Source organism: Oncorhynchus kisutch, linkage group LG18 (genome assembly GCF_002021735.2).
Source record: "Oncorhynchus kisutch isolate 150728-3 linkage group LG18, Okis_V2, whole genome shotgun sequence".
Taxonomy (NCBI): domain Eukaryota; kingdom Metazoa; phylum Chordata; class Actinopteri; order Salmoniformes; family Salmonidae; genus Oncorhynchus; species Oncorhynchus kisutch.
Genome location: NC_034191.2, coordinates 84,917,511 through 84,936,574, shown reverse-complemented (window position 1 = coordinate 84,936,574; position 19,064 = coordinate 84,917,511). Strand labels below are relative to the sequence as shown.

General features: G+C 37.0%; 1 protein-coding gene across 1 annotated transcript in view; it reads right to left on the bottom strand.

Moving 5' to 3' along the window:
• LOC109887172 (solute carrier family 35 member G2-like) overlaps positions 1-17,227 on the bottom strand; it is a 90,428-nt gene extending 73,201 nt beyond the window's left edge. Inside the window, exon 1 of the mRNA XM_031795270.1 lies at positions 16,942-17,227. The gene's annotated coding sequence lies outside the window, so the exon portion shown is untranslated. The remainder of the gene's footprint in view (positions 1-16,941) is intronic.
• Positions 17,228-19,064: the final 1,837 nt, after the last annotated feature.

Here is a 19,064-nt window from a genome sequence, read left to right as displayed (position 1 = left end):
ATATACTGACTGATGGTAATATACTGGTGGTAATATACTGGTGGTAATATACTGGTAGTATATACTGGTAGTAATATACTGGTGGTAATATACTGACTGGTGGTAATATACTGACTGGTGGTAATATAATGACTGGTGGTAATATACTGGTGGTAATATACTGACTGGTGGTAATATACTGACTGGTGGTAATATACTGGCGGTAATATACTGACTGGTAGTAATATACTGGTAGTAATATACTGGTGGTAATATACTGACTGGTAGTAATATACTGGTGGTAATATACTGGTGGTAATATACTGGTGGTAATATACTGGTGGAAATATACTGACGGTAATATACTGGTGGTAATATACTGACTGGTAGTAATATACTGGTAGTAATATACTGGTGGTAATATACTGGTAGTAATATACTGGTAGTAATATACTGGTGGTAATATACTGACTGATGGTAATATACTGTGGTAATATACTGGTGGTAATATACTGGTAGTAATATACTGGTAGTAATATACTGGTGGTAATATACTGACTGGTGGTAATATACTGACTGATGGTAATATACTGGTGGTAATATACTGGTGGTAATATACTGACTGGTAGTAATATACTGACTGGTAGTAATATACTGACTGGTAGTAATATACTGACTGGTGGTAATATACTGACTGGTAGTAATATACTGGTGGTAATATACTGACTGATGGTAGTATACTGGTAGTAGTATACTGACTGGTGGTAATATACTGACTGGTGGTAATATACTGGTGGTAATATACTGACTGGTGGTAATATACTGACTGTGGTAATATACTGGTAGTAATATACTGATGGTAATATACTGACTGGTAGTAATATACTGACTGGTGGTAATATACTGACTGGTGGTAATATACTGGTAGTAATATACTGATGGTAATATACTGACTGGTAGTAATATACTGGCTGGTGGTAATATACTGACTGGTGGAAATATACTGACTGGTGGTAATATACTGGTGGTAATATACTGACTGGTGGTAATATACTGACTGTGGTAATATACTGGTAGTAATATACTGATGGTAATATACTGACTGGTAGTAGTATACTGACTGGTGGTAATATACTGACTGGTGGTAATATACTGGTAGTAATATACTGATGGTAATATACTGACTGGTAGTAATATACTGGCTGGTGGTAATATACTGACTGGTGGAAATATACTGACTGGTGGTAATATACTGACTGGTAGTAATATACTGACTGGTGGTAATATACTGGTAGTAATATACTGGTAATAATATACTGACTGGTGGTAATATACTGACTGGTGGTAATATACTGACTGATGGTAATATACTGGTGGTAATATACTGGTGGTAATATACTGACTGGTGGTAATATACTGACTGGTGGTAATATACTGGACTGGTAGTAATATACTGGTGGTAATATACTGGTGGTAATATACTGGTGGTAATATACTGACTGGTAGTATTATACTGGTAGTAAATTACTGGTAGTAATATACTGGTGGTAATATACTGATAGTAATATACTGGTAGTAATATACTGGTGGTATATACTGACTGGTGGTAATATACTGACTGATGGTAATATACTGGTGGTAAATATACTCGGTGGTAATACTGACTGGTGGTAATATACTGACTGGTGGTAATATACTGACTGGTAGTAATATACTGTGGTAATATACTGGTGGTAATATACTGGTGGTATATACTGACTGGTAGTATTATAATGGTAGTAATATACTGGTAGTAATATACTGGTGGTAATATACTGATAGTAATATACTGGTAGTAATACACTGGTGGTAATATACTGACTGGTGGTAATATACTGGACTGATTGGTAATATACTGGTGGTAATATACTGACTGGTAGTAATATACTGGTGGTAATATACTGACTTGTGGACTAATGCTGGTGGTAATATTACTGGCGGTAATATACTGACTGGTAGTAATATACTGGTCGTAATCTACTGGTGGTAATATACTGACTGGTAGTATATACTGGTGGTAATATACTGGTGGTAATATACTGGTGGTAATATACTGGTGGTATATACTGACGGTAATATACTGGTGGTAATATACTAGACTGGTAGTAATATACTGGTAGTAATATACTGGTGGTAATATACTGGTAGTAATATACTGGTGGTAATATACTGGTAGTAATATACTGGTGGTAATATACTGACTGATGGTAATAATACTGGTGGTAATATACTGGTGGGATATACTGGTAGTAATATACTGGTAGTAATATACTGGTGGTAATATACTGACTGGTGGTAATATACTGACTGATGGTAATATACTGGTGGTAATATACTGACTGGTGGTAATATACTGACTGGTGGTAATATACTGACTGGTGGTAATATAATGACTGGTGGTAATATACTGGTGGTAATATACTGACTGGTGGTAATATACTGACTGGTGGTAATATACTGGCGGTAATATACTGACTGGTAGTAATATACTGGTGGTAATATACTGACTGGTAGTAATATACTGGTGGTAATATACTGGTGGTAATATACTGGTGGTAATATACTGGTGGAAATATACTGACGGTAATATACTGGTGGTAATATACTGACTGGTAGTAATATACTGGTAGTAATATACTGGTGGTAATATACTGGTAGTAATATACTGGTGGTAATATACTGGTAGTAATATACTGGTGGTAATATACTGACTGATGGTAATATACTGGTGGTAATATACTGGTGGTAATATACTGGTAGTAATATACTGGTAGTAATATACTGGTGGTAATATACTGACTGGTGGTAATATACTGACTGATGGTAATATACTGGTGGTAATATACTGGTGGTAATATACTGACTGGTGGTAATATACTGACTGGTGGTAATATACTGGTGGTAATATACTGACTGGTAGTAATATACTGACTGGTAGTAATATACTGACTGGTAGTAATATACTGACTGGTGGTAATATACTGACTGGTAGTAATATACTGGTGGTAATATACTGACTGATGGTAGTATACTGTAGTAGTATACTGACTGGTGGTAATATACTGACTGGTGGTAATATACTGGTGGTAATATACTGACTGGTGGTAATATACTGACTGTGGTAATATACTGGTAGTAATATACTGATGGTAATATACTGACTGGTAGTAATATACTGACTGGTGGTAATATACTGACTGGTGGTAATATACTGGTAGTAATATACTGATGGTAATATACTGACTGGTAGTAATATACTGGCTGGTGGTAATATACTGACTGGTGGAAATATACTGACTGGTGGTAATATACTGGTGGTAATATACTGACTGGTGTAATATACTGACTGTGGTAATATACTGGTAGTAATATACTGATGGTAATATACTGACTGGTAGTAGTATACTGACTGGTGGTAATATACTGACTGGTGGTAATATACTGGTAGTAATATACTGATGGTAATATACTGACTGGTAGTAATATACTGGCTGGTGGTAATATACTGACTGGTGGAAATATACTGACTGGTGGTAATATACTGACTGGTAGTAATATACTGACTGGTGGTAATATACTGGTAGTAATATACTGGTAATAATATACTGACTGGTGGTAATATACTGACTGGTGGTAATATACTGACTGATGGTAATATACTGGTGGTAATATACTGGTGGTAATATACTGACTGGTGGTAATATACTGACTGGTGGTAATATACTGACTGGTAGTAATATACTGGTGGTAATATACTGGTGGTAATATACTGGTGGTAATATACTGACTGGTAGTATTATACTGGTAGTAATATACTGGTAGTAATATACTGGTGGTAATATACTGATAGTAATATACTGGTAGTAATATACTGGTGGTAATATACTGACTGGTGGTAATATACTGACTGATGGTAATATACTGGTGGTAATATACTGACTGGTAGTAATATACTGGTGGTAATATACTGACTGGTGGTAACATACTGACTGGTGGTAATATACTGGCGGTAATATACTGACTTGTAGTAATATACTGGTAGTAATATACTGGTGGTATTATACTGACTGGTAGTAATATACTGGTGGTAATATACTGGTGGTAATATACTGGTGGTAATATACTGGTGGTAATATACTGACGGTAATATACTGGTGGTAATATACTGACTGGTAGTAATATACTGGTAGTAATATACTGGTGGTAATATACTGGTAGTAATATACTGGTGGTAATATACTGGTAGTAATATACTGGTGGTAATATACTGACTGATGGTAATATACTGGTGGTAATATACTGGTGGTAATATACTGGTAGTAATATACTGGTAGTAATATACTGGTGGTAATATACTGACTGGTGGTAATATACAGACTGGTGGTAATATACTGACTGGTGGTAATATACTGACTGGTAGTAATATACTGGTGGTAATATACTGACTGATGGTAGTATACTGGTAGTAATATACTGACTGGTGGTAATATACTGACTGGTGGTAATATACTGACTGGTGGTAATATACTGCCTGTGGTAATATACTGGTAGTAATATACTGATGGTAATATACTGACTGGTAGTAGTATACTGACTGGTGGTAATATACTGACTGGTGGTAATATACTGGTAGTAATATACTGATGGTAATATACTGACTGGTAGTAATATACTGGCTGGTGGTAATATACTGACTGGTGGAAATATACTGACTGGTGGTAATATACTGACTGGTAGTAATATACTGGTGGTAATATACTGGTGGTAATATACTGGTGGTAATATACTGACTGGTAGTATTATACTGGTAGTAATATACTGGTGGTAATATACTGGTAGTAATATACTGGTGGTAATATACTGGTAGTAATATACTGGTAGTAATATACTGGTGGTAATATACTGACTGGTGGTAATATACTGACTGATGGTAATATACTGACTGGTAGTAATATACTGGTGGTAATATACTGACTGGTGGTAATATACTGACTGGTGGTAATATACTGGCGGTAATATACTGACTGGTAGTAATATACTGGTAGTAATATACTGGTGGTAATATACTGACTGGTAGTAATATACTGGTCGTAATATACTGGTGGTAATATACTGGTGGTAATATAATGACTGGTAGTATATACTGGTAGTAATATACTGGTGGTAATATACTGGTGGTAATATACTGACTGGTAGTATTATACTGGTAGTAATATACTGGTGGTAATATACTGGTGGTAATATACTGACTGGTAGTATTATACTGGTAGTAATATACTGGTAGTAATATACTGGTGGTAATATACTGGTAGTAATATACTGGTGGTAATATACTGACTGGTGGTAATATACTGACTGATGGTAATATACTGGTGGTAATATATTGACTGGTAGTAATATACTGGTGGTAATATACTGACTGGTAGTAATATACTGACTGGTGGTAATATACTGGTGGTAATATACTGACTGGTAGTAATATACTGATGGTAATATACTGGTGGTAATATACTGACTGGTAGTAATATACTGGTGGTAATATACTGGTGGTAATATACTGGTGGTAATATACTGGTAGCAATATACTGGTGGTAATATACTGGTAGTAATATACTGGTGGTAATATACTGACTGATGGTAATATACTGGTGGTAATATACTGGTGGTAATATACTTACCGGTAGTAATATACTGGTGGTAATATACTGGTGGTAATATACTGGTGGTAATATACTGACGGTAATATACTGGTGGTAATATACTGACTGGTAGTAATATACTGGTAGTAATATACTGGTGGTAATATACTGGTGGCAATATACTGGTGGTAATAAACTGGTAGTAATATACAGGTGGTAATATACTGACTGATGGTAATATACTGGTGGTAATATACTGGTGGTAATATACTGACTGGTAGTAATATACTGGTGGTAATATAATATACTGGTGGTAATATACTGGTGGTAATATACTGGTGGTAATATACTGGTGGTAATATACTGGTAGTAATATACTGGTAGTAATATACTGGTGGTAATATACTGACTGGTGGTAATATACTGACTGGTGGTAATATACTGACTGGTGGTAATATACTGACTGGTAGTAATATACTGGTGGTAATATACTGACTGATGGTAGTATACTGGTAGTAATATACTGACTGGTGGTAATATACTGACTGGTGGTAATATACTGACTGGTGGTAATATACTGGTGGTAATATACTGACTGGTGGTAATATACTGCCTGTGGTAATATACTGGTAGTAATATACTGATGGTAATATACTGACTGGTAGTAATATACTGACTGGTGGTAATATACTGACTGGTGGTAATATACTGGTAGTAATATACTGATGGTAATATACTGACTGGTAGTAATATACTGGCTGGTGGTAATATACTGACTGGTGGAAATATACTGACTGGTGGTAATATACTGACTGGTAGTAATATACTGGTGGTAATATACTGGTGGTAATATACTGGTGGTAATATACTGACTGGTAGTATTATACTGGTAGTAATATACTGGTGGTAATATACTGGTAGTAATATACTGGTGGTAATATACTGGTAGTAATATACTGGTAGTAATATACTGGTGGTAATATACTGACTGGTGGTAATATACTGACTGATGGTAATATACTGACTGGTAGTAATATACTGGTGGTAATATACTGACTGGTGGTAATATACTGACTGGTGGTAATATACTGGCGGTAATATACTGACTGGTAGTAATATACTGGTAGTAATATACTGGTGGTAATATACTGACTGGTAGTAATATACTGGTCGTAATATACTGGTGGTAATATACTGGTGGTAATATAATGACTGGTAGTAATATACTGGTAGTAATATACTGGTGGTAATATACTGGTGGTAATATACTGACTGGTAGTATTATACTGGTAGTAATATACTGGTGTAATATACTGGTGGTAATATACTGACTGGTAGTATTATACTGGTAGTAATATACTGGTAGTAATATACTGGTGGTAATATACTGGTAGTAATATACTGGTGGTAATATACTGACTGGTGGTAATATACTGACTGATGGTAATATACTGGTGGTAATATATTGACTGGTAGTAATATACTGGTGGTAATATACTGACTGGTAGTAATATACTGACTGGTGGTAATATACTGGTGGTAATATACTGACTGGTAGTAATATACTGATGGTAATATACTGGTGGTAATATACTGACTGGTAGTAATATACTGGTGGTAATATACTGGTGGTAATATACTGGTGGTAATATACTGGTAGCAATATACTGGTGGTAATATACTGGTAGTAATATACTGGTGGTAATATACTGACTGATGGTAATATACTGGTGGTAATATACTGGTGGTAATATACTTACTGGTAGTAATATACTGGTGGTAATATACTGGTGGTAATATACTGGTGGTAATATACTGACGGTAATATACTGGTGGTAATATACTGACTGGTAGTAATATACTGGTAGTAATATACTGGTGGTAATATACTGGTAGTAATATACTGGTGGTAATATACTGACTGATGGTAATATACTGGTGGCAATATACTGGTGGTAATATACTGGTAGTAATATACTGGTAGTAATATACTGGTGGTAATATACTGACTGGTGGTAATATACTGACTGATGGTAATATACTGGTGGTAATATACTGGTGGTAATATACTGACTGGTGGTAATATACTGACTGGTGGTAATATACTGACTGGTAGTAATATACTGGTGGTAATATACTGGTAGTAATATACTGGTGGTAATATACTGACTGGTGGTAATATACTGACTGGTGGTAATATACTGACTGGTGGTAATATACTGACTGGTAGTAATATACTGGTGGTAATATACTGACTGATGGTAGTATACTGGTAGTAATATACTGACTGGTGGTAATATACTGACCTGACTGGTGGTAATATACTGGGTTGGTAATATACTGACTGGTGGTAATATACTGCCTGTGGTAATATACTGGTAGTAATATACTGATGGTAATATACTGACTGGTAGTAATATACTGACTGGTGGTAATATACTGACTGGTGGTAATATACTGGTAGTAATATACTGATGGTAATATACTGACTGGTAGTAATATACTGGCTGGTGGTAATATACTGACTGGTGGAAATATACTGACTGGTGGTAATATACTGACTGGTAGTAATATACTGGTGGTAATATACTGGTGGTAATATACTGGTGGTAATATACTGACTGGTAGTATTATACTGGTAGTAATATACTGGTGGTAATATACTGGTAGTAATATACTGGTGGTAATATACTGGTAGTAATATACTGGTAGTAATATACTGGTGGTAATATACTGACTGGTGGTAATATACTGACTGATGGTAATATACTGACTGGTAGTAATATACTGGTGGTAATATACTGACTGGTGGTAATATACTGACTGGTGGTAATATACTGGCGGTAATATACTGACTGGTAGTAATATACTGGTAGTAATATACTGGTGGTAATATACTGACTGGTAGTAATATACTGGTCGTAATATACTGGTGGTAATATACTGGTGGTAATATAATGACTGGTAGTAATATACTGGTAGTAATATACTGGTGGTAATATACTGGTGGTAATATACTGACTGGTAGTATTATACTGGTAGTAATATACTGGTGGTAATATACTGGTGGTAATATACTGACTGGTAGTATTATACTGGTAGTAATATACTGGTAGTAATATACTGGTGGTAATATACTGGTAGTAATATACTGGTGGTAATATACTGACTGGTGGTAATATACTGACTGATGGTAATATACTGGTGGTAATATATTGACTGGTAGTAATATACTGGTGGTAATATACTGACTGGTAGTAATATACTGACTGGTGGTAATATACTGGTGGTAATATACTGACTGGTAGTAATATACTGATGGTAATATACTGGTGGTAATATACTGACTGGTAGTAATATACTGGTGGTAATATACTGGTGGTAATATACTGGTGGTAATATACTGGTAGCAATATACTGGTGGTAATATACTGGTAGTAATATACTGGTGGTAATATACTGACTGATGGTAATATACTGGTGGTAATATACTGGTGGTAATATACTTACTGGTAGTAATATACTGGTGGTAATATACTGGTGGTAATATACTGGTGGTAATATACTGACGGTAATATACTGGTGGTAATATACTGACTGGTAGTAATATACTGGTAGTAATATACTGGTGGTAATATACTGGTAGTAATATACTGGTGGTAATATACTGACTGATGGTAATATACTGGTGGCAATATACTGGTGGTAATATACTGGTAGTAATATACTGGTAGTAATATACTGGTGGTAATATACTGACTGGTGGTAATATACTGACTGATGGTAATATACTGGTGGTAATATACTGGTGGTAATATACTGACTGGTGGTAATATACTGACTGGTGGTAATATACTGACTGGTAGTAATATACTGGTGGTAATATACTGGTGGTAATATACTGGTGGTAATATACTGACTGGTAGTATTATACTGGTAGTAATATACTGGTAGTAATATACTGGTGGTAATATACTGGTAGTAATATACTGGTAGTAATATACTGGTGGTAATATACTGACTGGTGGTAATATACTGACTGATGGTAATATACTGGTGGTAATATACTGACTGGTAGTAATATACTGGTGGTAATATACTGACTGGTGGTAATATACTGACTGGTGGTAATATACTGGCGGTAATATACTGACTGGTAGTAATATACTGGTAGTAATATACTGGTGGTAATATACTGACTGGTAGTAATATACTGGTGGTAATATACTGGTGGTAATATACTGGTGGTAATATACTGACGGTAATATACTGGTAGTAATATACTGACTGATGGTATATACTGGTGGTAATATACTGGTGGTAATATACTGGTAGTAATATACTGGTAGTAATATACTGGTGGTAATATACTGACTGGTGGTAATATACTGACTGATGGTAATATACTGGTGGTAATATACTGGTGGTAATATACTGACTGGTGGTAATATACTGACTGGTGGTAATATACTGACTGGTAGTAATATACTGGTGGTAATATACTGACTGATGGTAGTATACTGGTAGTAATATACTGACTGGTGGTAATATACTGACTGGTGGTAATATACTGACTGGTGGTAATATACTGGTGGTAATATACTGACTGGTGGTAATATACTGACTGTGGTAATATACTGGTAGTAATATACTGATGGTAATATACTGACTGGTAGTAATATACTGACTGGTGGTAATATACTGACTGGTGGTAATATACTGGTAGTAATATACTGATGGTAATATACTGACTGGTAGTAATATACTGGCTGGTGGTAATATACTGACTGGTGGAAATATACTGACTGGTGGTAATATACTGACTGGTAGTAATATACTGACTGGTGGTAATATACTGACTGGTAGTAATATACTGGTAGTAATATACTGGTGGTAATATACTGACTGGTGGTAATATACTGACTGGTAGTAATATACTGGTAGTAATATACTGGTGGTAATATACTGACTGGTGGTAATATACTGACTGGTAGTAATATACTGGTAGTAATATACTGGTGGTAATATACTGACTGGTGGTAATATACTGACTGGTAGTAATATACTGACTGGTAGTAATATACTGACTGGTAGTAATATACTGACTGGTAGTAATATACTGGTGGTAATATACTGACTGGTGGTAATATACTGACTGGTAGTAATATACTGACTGGTGGTAATATACTGACTGGTGGTAATATACTGACTGGTAGTAATATACTGACTAGTGGTAATATCCTGACTGGTAGTAATATACTGACTAGTGGTAATATACTGACTGGTAGTAATATACTGGTGGTAATATACTGGTAGTAATATACTGATGGTAATATACTGACTGGTAGTAATATACTGGCTGGTGGTAATATACTGACTGGTGGAAATATACTGACTGGTGGTAATATACTGACTGGTAGTAATATACTGACTGGTGGTAATATACTGACTGGTAGTAATATACTGGTAGTAATATACTGGTGGTAATATACTGACTGGTGGTAATATACTGACTGGTGGTAATATACTGACTGGTAGTAATATACTGGTAGTAATATACTGGTGGTAATATACTGACTGGTGGTAATATACTGACTGGTAGTAATATACTGACTGGTAGTAATATACTGGTGGTAATATACTGACTGGTGGTAATATACTGACTGGTAGTAATATACTGACTGGTGGTAATATACTGACTGGTGGTAATATACTGACTGGTAGTAATATACTGACTAGTGGTAATATCCTGACTGGTAGTAATATACTGACTAGTGGTAATATACTGACTGGTAGTAATATACTGGTGGTAATATACTGGTAGTAATATACTGATGGTAATATACTGACTGGTAGTAATATACTGGCTGGTGGTAATATACTGACTGGTGGAAATATACTGACTGGTGGTAATATACTGACTGGTAGTAATATACTGACTGGTGGTAATATACTGACTGGTAGTAATATACTGGTAGTAATATACTGGTGGTAATATACTGACTGGTGGTAATATACTGACTGGTGGTAATATACTGACTGGTAGTAATATACTGGTAGTAATATACTGGTGGTAATATACTGACTGGTGGTAATATACTGACTGGTAGTAATATACTGACTGGTAGTAATATACTGACTGGTAGTAATATACTGACTGGTAGTAATATACTGACTGGTAGTAATATACTGACTGGTAGTAATATACTGGTGGTAATATACTGACTGGTGGTAATATACTGACTGGTAATAATATACTGACTGGTGGTAATATACTGACTGGTGGTAATATCCTGACTGGTAGTAATATACTGACTAGTGGTAATATACTGACTGGTAGTAATATACTGGTGGTAATATACTGACTGGTGGTAATATACTGACTGGTAGTAATATACTGGTGGTAATATACTGACTGGTGGTAATATACTGGTAGTAATATACTGACTGGTGGTAATATACTGGTAGTAATATACTGACTGGTGGTAATATACTGACTGGTGGTAATATACTATTTATTGAGTGATATCAAATAATGTATCTGAAATGTTAAAAACATGATTGTTTATGGAACAATTCACAAGAAATAAAGAAGCCAGACGAAAATGTTTTTTTTAAATCTAAAATGTGAATACATTGTGCGGTCTTGGAGAGAAACAGCAAAGGGAGAAATACCATAGAAAGACAGAGGTCTTCCCACTGATGAAACACTTACATAATTCATAACTCACTGCCTCAGTGATCTCCTTTTCTGTCCCTGTCTCTCTCTCTCTGTATCTCTCTCTCTCACACACACACACTTCTCCCCTCTTCTCTCACCTTCTCTTTCTCTTGTGTGGTCTCATGTCTATTTCCTATATATCCAAGCAGCGCTAGCTCAGCTGAGGCACAGAGAGAGGGGTAATGTAATGAAGCAGGCTGTGATGATGCTATAGGGGAGGGGGGACTCTTCTCTCTACCCTCCATCTTGGACCAGAGACATAATTACACAGTTAAATGAGTCACATGATGTTTCCCTTTTAGCTGCTTGACTGAGCGCCCCAAAAGGTGCCACCCCTAGGGAGGGGAATGACAGCTCGATGCATGCTGCCGTGCACTAGCCTGCCGTGCACTACCCTAGCCTACTAATAATAACTACACAGAGAACAGAGAGGGAATGGGGCTGGAGAGTACAAATGATATTCAAATGTTCTACTATCTAATGATAAGAAACATTTCTAGATGTCTTGTAAGAATCGAAATACATTGTGTTTAGTACAACAAAACACAGCAGACCTATCCTTGGTCTTATAATACATTATATACTAACTGGAATTATGAATCCTCTCCTTGTGGGATGCTCAGTTCCATCCACCCCCATACTGCAGATGGAGGATCTTAATTTGATCACTCTTTTGTTGCTGAACATTTTCTTGCACAGTGGGAAATCCAAGTGTGTAGTGTATTTGAGGTTTAAATAGGCTTCTAAAGTTTGTGATTCTAATTTTAAATTTGACTTGATTTGCACTAACGAAAAAATGTATCAACCCATACAAAAATGTCCATTAATTATAATCAACATAATAATTTACATTTCCTGTTGCTGTGGGATTATTTTTCTTCGGCAACAAACTGGCTCAAATTAACATCCTACATCTGAAAGGAGAGTCGGACCAAAATGCAGCGTGGTAATTTTGATACATGTTTAATAACGGAAAAACACGAACAAAACAAAAACAAGAAACGGAATGTGAAAACCTATACAGCCTATCTGGTGACAACTAACACAGAGACAGGAACAATCACCCACCAAACACTCAAAGAATATGGCTGCCTAAATATGGTTCCCAATCAGAGACAACGAACACAAAATAAACCCATGTCACACCCTGGCCTGACCAAATAAATATAGAAAACACAAAATACTAAGACCAGGGCGTGACAATCTGTAGACATGAAACATCCCAACAAAATGAAACCTCCAACAGAGCTCTCAGACCAGTTTCCTGCTCTCCTACCCATAACCAGTGGTATTCCTCTGAACCCTGGACATTTGGAAGATATTGGAACTCAAAATACCCCATGACCAATACCTTCCCCATGACCAATACCAATACCTTCCTCATGACCAATACGAATACCCATGACCAATACCTTCCCCATGACCAATACCAATACCCATGACCAATACCAATACCCACGACCAATACCTTCCCCATGATCAATACCAATACCCATGACCAATACCTTCCCCATGACCAATACCTTCCCCATGACCAATACCAATACCTTCCCCATGACCAATACCTTCCCGATGACCAATACCAATACCCATGACCAGTACCTTCCCCATCACCAATACCAAAACCTTCCCCATGACTAATACCTTCCCCATGACCAATACCAATACCTTCCCCATGACCAATACCCATGACCAATACCTTCCCCATGACCAATACCTTCCCCATGACCAATAACATTACCCATGACCAATACCTTCCCCATGACTAATACCTTCCCCATGACCAATACCAATACCCATGACCAATACCTTCCCCATGACCAATACCTTCTCCATGACCAATACCATTACCCATGACCAATACCTTCCCCATGACCAATACCTTCCCCATGACCAATACCAATACCCATGACCAATACCAATACCCATGACCAATACCTTCCCCATGACCAATACCTTCCCCATGACCAATACCAATACCCATGACCAATACCAATACCCATGACCAATACCTTCCCCATGACCAATACCTTCCCCATGACCAATACCTTCCCCATGACCAATACCAAAACCCATGACCAATACCTTCCCCATGACCAATACCTTCCCCATGACCAATACCTTCCCCATGACCAATACCAATACCCATGACCAATACCTTCCCCATGACCAATACCTTCCCCATGACCAATACCTTCCCCATGACCAATACCCTCCCCATGACCAATACCAATACCTATGACCAATACCAATACCCATGACCAATACCAATACCCATGACCAATACCTTCCCCATGACCAATACCAATACCAATACCCATGACCAATACCAATACCCATGACCAATACCAATACCCATGACCAATACCAATACCAATACCAATACCCATGACCAATACCAATACCAATACCCATGACCAATACCAATACCCATGACCAATACCAATACCCATGACCAATACCAATACCCATGACCAATACCAATACCAATACCCATGACCAATACCAATACCAATACCCAATACCAATACCCATGACCAAACCAATACCCATGACCAATAACTTCCCCATGTCCAATACCAATACCCAATACCAATACCTTCCCCATGACCAATACCAATACCAATACCCATGACCAATACCTTCCCCATGACCAATACCCATGACCAATACCATTACCCATGACCAATACCAATACCCATGACCAATACCTTCCCCATGACCAATACCTTCCCCATGACCAATACCATTACCCATGACCAATACCAATACCCATGACCAATACCCATGACCATTACCCATGACCAATACCAATACCCATGACCAATACCAATACCCATGACCAATACCAATACCCATGACCAATACCTTCCCCATGACCAATACCAATACCCATGACTAATACCAATACCCATGACCAATACCAATACCCATGACCAATACCAATACCCATGACCAATACCAATACCCATGACCAGTACCAATACCCATGACCAGTACCAATACCCATGACCATTACCCATGACCAATACCAATACCCATTATCAATACCAATACCCATGACCAATACCAATACCCATGATCAATACCAATACCCATGACCAATACCAATACCCATGACCATTACCCATGACCAATACCAATACCCATGACCAATACCAATACCATTACCCATGACCAATACCAATACCAATACCCATGACCAATACCCAATACCCATGACCAATACCAATACCAATACCCATGACCAATACCTTCCCCATGACCAATACCAATACCCATGACCAATACCAATACCCATGACCAATACCTTCCCCATGACCAATACCAATACCCAATACCAATACCAATACCCATGACCAATACCAATACCTTCCCCATGACCAATACCTTACCCATGACCAATACTCATGACCAATACCAATACCCATGACCAATACCAATACCCATGACCAATACCAATACCCATGACCAATACCAATACCTTCCCCATGACCAATGACCAAATGAACATCCATTACGATTTCTAACAGAAATCCGCTTTAGCTGTAAGCTATTTCTCCCGCCCCAAGGTGGTGGTTTCCAGCCCCATGCAGCCCAACTCTTGATAATAATGGATTAACAGCTAGAGAATGAGAAGCCCTCCTTGGCTATACCAAACTGGAAGTCTGGCCAACACTCTGTAATCTCAATTCCTACCACAAGGGGGCAGGGGCAGAGATATGTGCCTTCCTATCTGACAAACCCCCCAACCACATCACCTCTGTCTCTATATATCTCTGTCTCTCTCCCTCTGTCTCTATATATCTCTGTCTCTCTCCCTCTGTCTCTCTATATCTCCCTCACTCCACTACCACTACTCTCTCATCTCTGATACATTGCCTTCTGGTCAAACATTCACATATTTGATTATTATAAGTCAAAAATAACTGATTTGCTTTATATTTCAAGTAGCCTAATGGCTGTTGAAAAGACTATGTCTGGAAAAGCTTGACGAGTTTAAAAGGTATTTATTCATTTAGGTGGAAACCCTCGCAAAACACAATTTGCTCGAGGAAAAAGTGGTACTTTGAGAGGGTAGAATTCATAATCAAACGTAGGAAAAGGGAGAAATCCCAATTTCATCCGGGAGTTCTTGGATAAGTAACGGAACCAACCTTGAACCAATCTCGATTCACAATCAAATAATCTCAGAATAAATATTTTCCTAATACAATTTTTTGTATTACATTACTATAAACTACACGCATAAAGCTTCAAATGACAGAGTGGCAATACTTTTGATATTTACGCATGCAGACTACTCGTGCGCAATTCGTTAACATTTGACGTCAACGTGTGCCCGTTTCTAACGTTCCGGTTTGTCTGCAACAATATATAAATCTAAAATATGTCAATTTCCTGAGAAAGCCTGTCATTATAACATAATGTAATAATGTTGTGGCAGTATAGAGTAGCCTATCGCCATAGGTCTGGTCAAACAGAACTACATATCCAGTGCACAATTATATTATTCAAAAACGAATAAAATAATATTCTGTAAAAATGTGAAATATCACTTACCCTTTCCCTAAAAGAAGTTCCTATCGACGGAAAAGCACTATTTGCATCCTAAATGACAGAATTCCTTGATTTTTCTTGTTCTGTAAATCTGGAGAACTGTGCTTGCCGTTTCTCCATCTTCCCGTGGAGTGGATGCTGCGCGTCTTTAACAGACAAGGTGTCTGTGTGCGAGACACGAGAAGTTCTCCACTGACGTTAGATGGGCGCGAGTGAAAGAATGGCTGGAACCGATGGAAGAAGTAAGCTACAGCGTCTCTCCCCTCTCAAAACATTACACACCAAGACCAACACTACGAAAAATGTCACCAACTACCATGGGTTGGGGGGATGGGGATGTGTGTGTCCAACCTGGTCTCAGAGAATTTAGTGTTATTCTGCATGTAAATTCCCGATACACTCAATTTATATACATTAGGTTTCATATGGTATGTATTAATTTTTTGTCCATCACCTATGATATTTAACTAGGCAAGTCAGTTAAGAACACATTCTTATTTTCAATGACAGCCTTGGAAGAGTGGGTTAACTGCCTTGTTCGGGGGCAGAAGGACAGATGTTTAGCTTGTCAGCTCAGGGATTCGATCTTTTGGTTACTGGCACAACGCTCTAACCACTAGGCTACCTGCAAAATGTACAATATGTTACAAATTTATTTGCAAAGCGTATGATATGTTAAGAATTCTAGCTAGGAGGCTAACGTTAGGTTAAGGTTAAGTTTAGGTTTACGTTTAGCTAAAATTCTTAATGTTAGGTTTTTGGAAAGGACTAGCTAACATGCTAAGTTGTTGCAAAGTAGCTTAAAAGTTGTAAGTAGTTGAAAAGTTGCGAATTAGCAAAAATACTAAAGTTGTCCTTAATGAGCATCAAACATACAACCTGTGGGTTGCTAGAAGTTAGCATTATACTTCAACACCCACCCATCCATCCCAACTAACACCCTACTTGAATTTTTTGCCTTTACATAAGCATACTAAACATAACATATCATATTAATTTGATTGTCCCAGAAGAACTTTTATGTTATTTATTATGTTGTGTCTATGAGACCACGCTGGTGTGTAGGTGTGATCATCACATCATCATCACCATCATTTTTTGCGGTGACATAGTGTCCCCATGAGTGACAGAACACTGAGCCAATCACAGCACAACTAGAGAACATTACCAAGATTTACTATTTTTTACATTGTAGAATAATAGTGTAGAGCTAAAAACTATGAAATTACACATATGGAATCATGTAGTAACCAAAAAAGTCTTAAATCAAAATATGTCATGATCTTCGTAATAAGTGGACCAAGGTGCAGCGTGATAGGCATACATATTACTTTATTAAATGAACACCGAACAAAAACAACAAAATACCAAACAAAACGTGAAGCTACTGGAGTCAAATATCTGTAGACAAGATCCCACAACTAACAATGGGGAAAATGGCTACCAAAATATGATCCCCAATCAGAGACAACGATAAACAGCTGTCTCTGATTGGGAACCATATCAGGCCACCATAGAAATATTCACCTAGATGACCCACCCTAGTCACTATCACGCCCCAACCAACATAGAGAATAAACAGCTTACTATGGTCAGGGCGTGACAAAATATATTTTAGATTTAAGATCCTTCAAAGTAACCACCCTTTAACTTGATGACAGCTTTGCACACTCTAGATTCTCTCAACCAGCTTCATGAGGTAGTCACCTGGAATGCGTTTCAAGTAACAGGTGTGCCTTGTTAAAAGTTCATTTGTGGAATTGATTTCCTTCTTAATGCATTTGTGTCTATCAGTTGTTTTGTGACAAGGTCTCTATTATGGCAAGAACAGCTCAAATAAGCAAAGAGAAATGACAGTCCATCATTACTTTAAGACATGAAGGCCAGTAAATGTGGAACATTTGAAGAACTTTTAACGTTTCTTCAAGTGCAGTCCAAAAAACCATCAAGCGCTATGATGAAACTGGCTCTCATGAGAACCGCCATAGGAAAGGAAGACCCAGAGTTACCTTTGCTGCAGAGGATAAGTTCATTAGAGTTAACTGCACCTCAGATTGCAGCCCAAATAAATGCTTCACAGAGTTTAAGTAACAGACACATCTCAACATCAACTGTTCAAGAGGAGA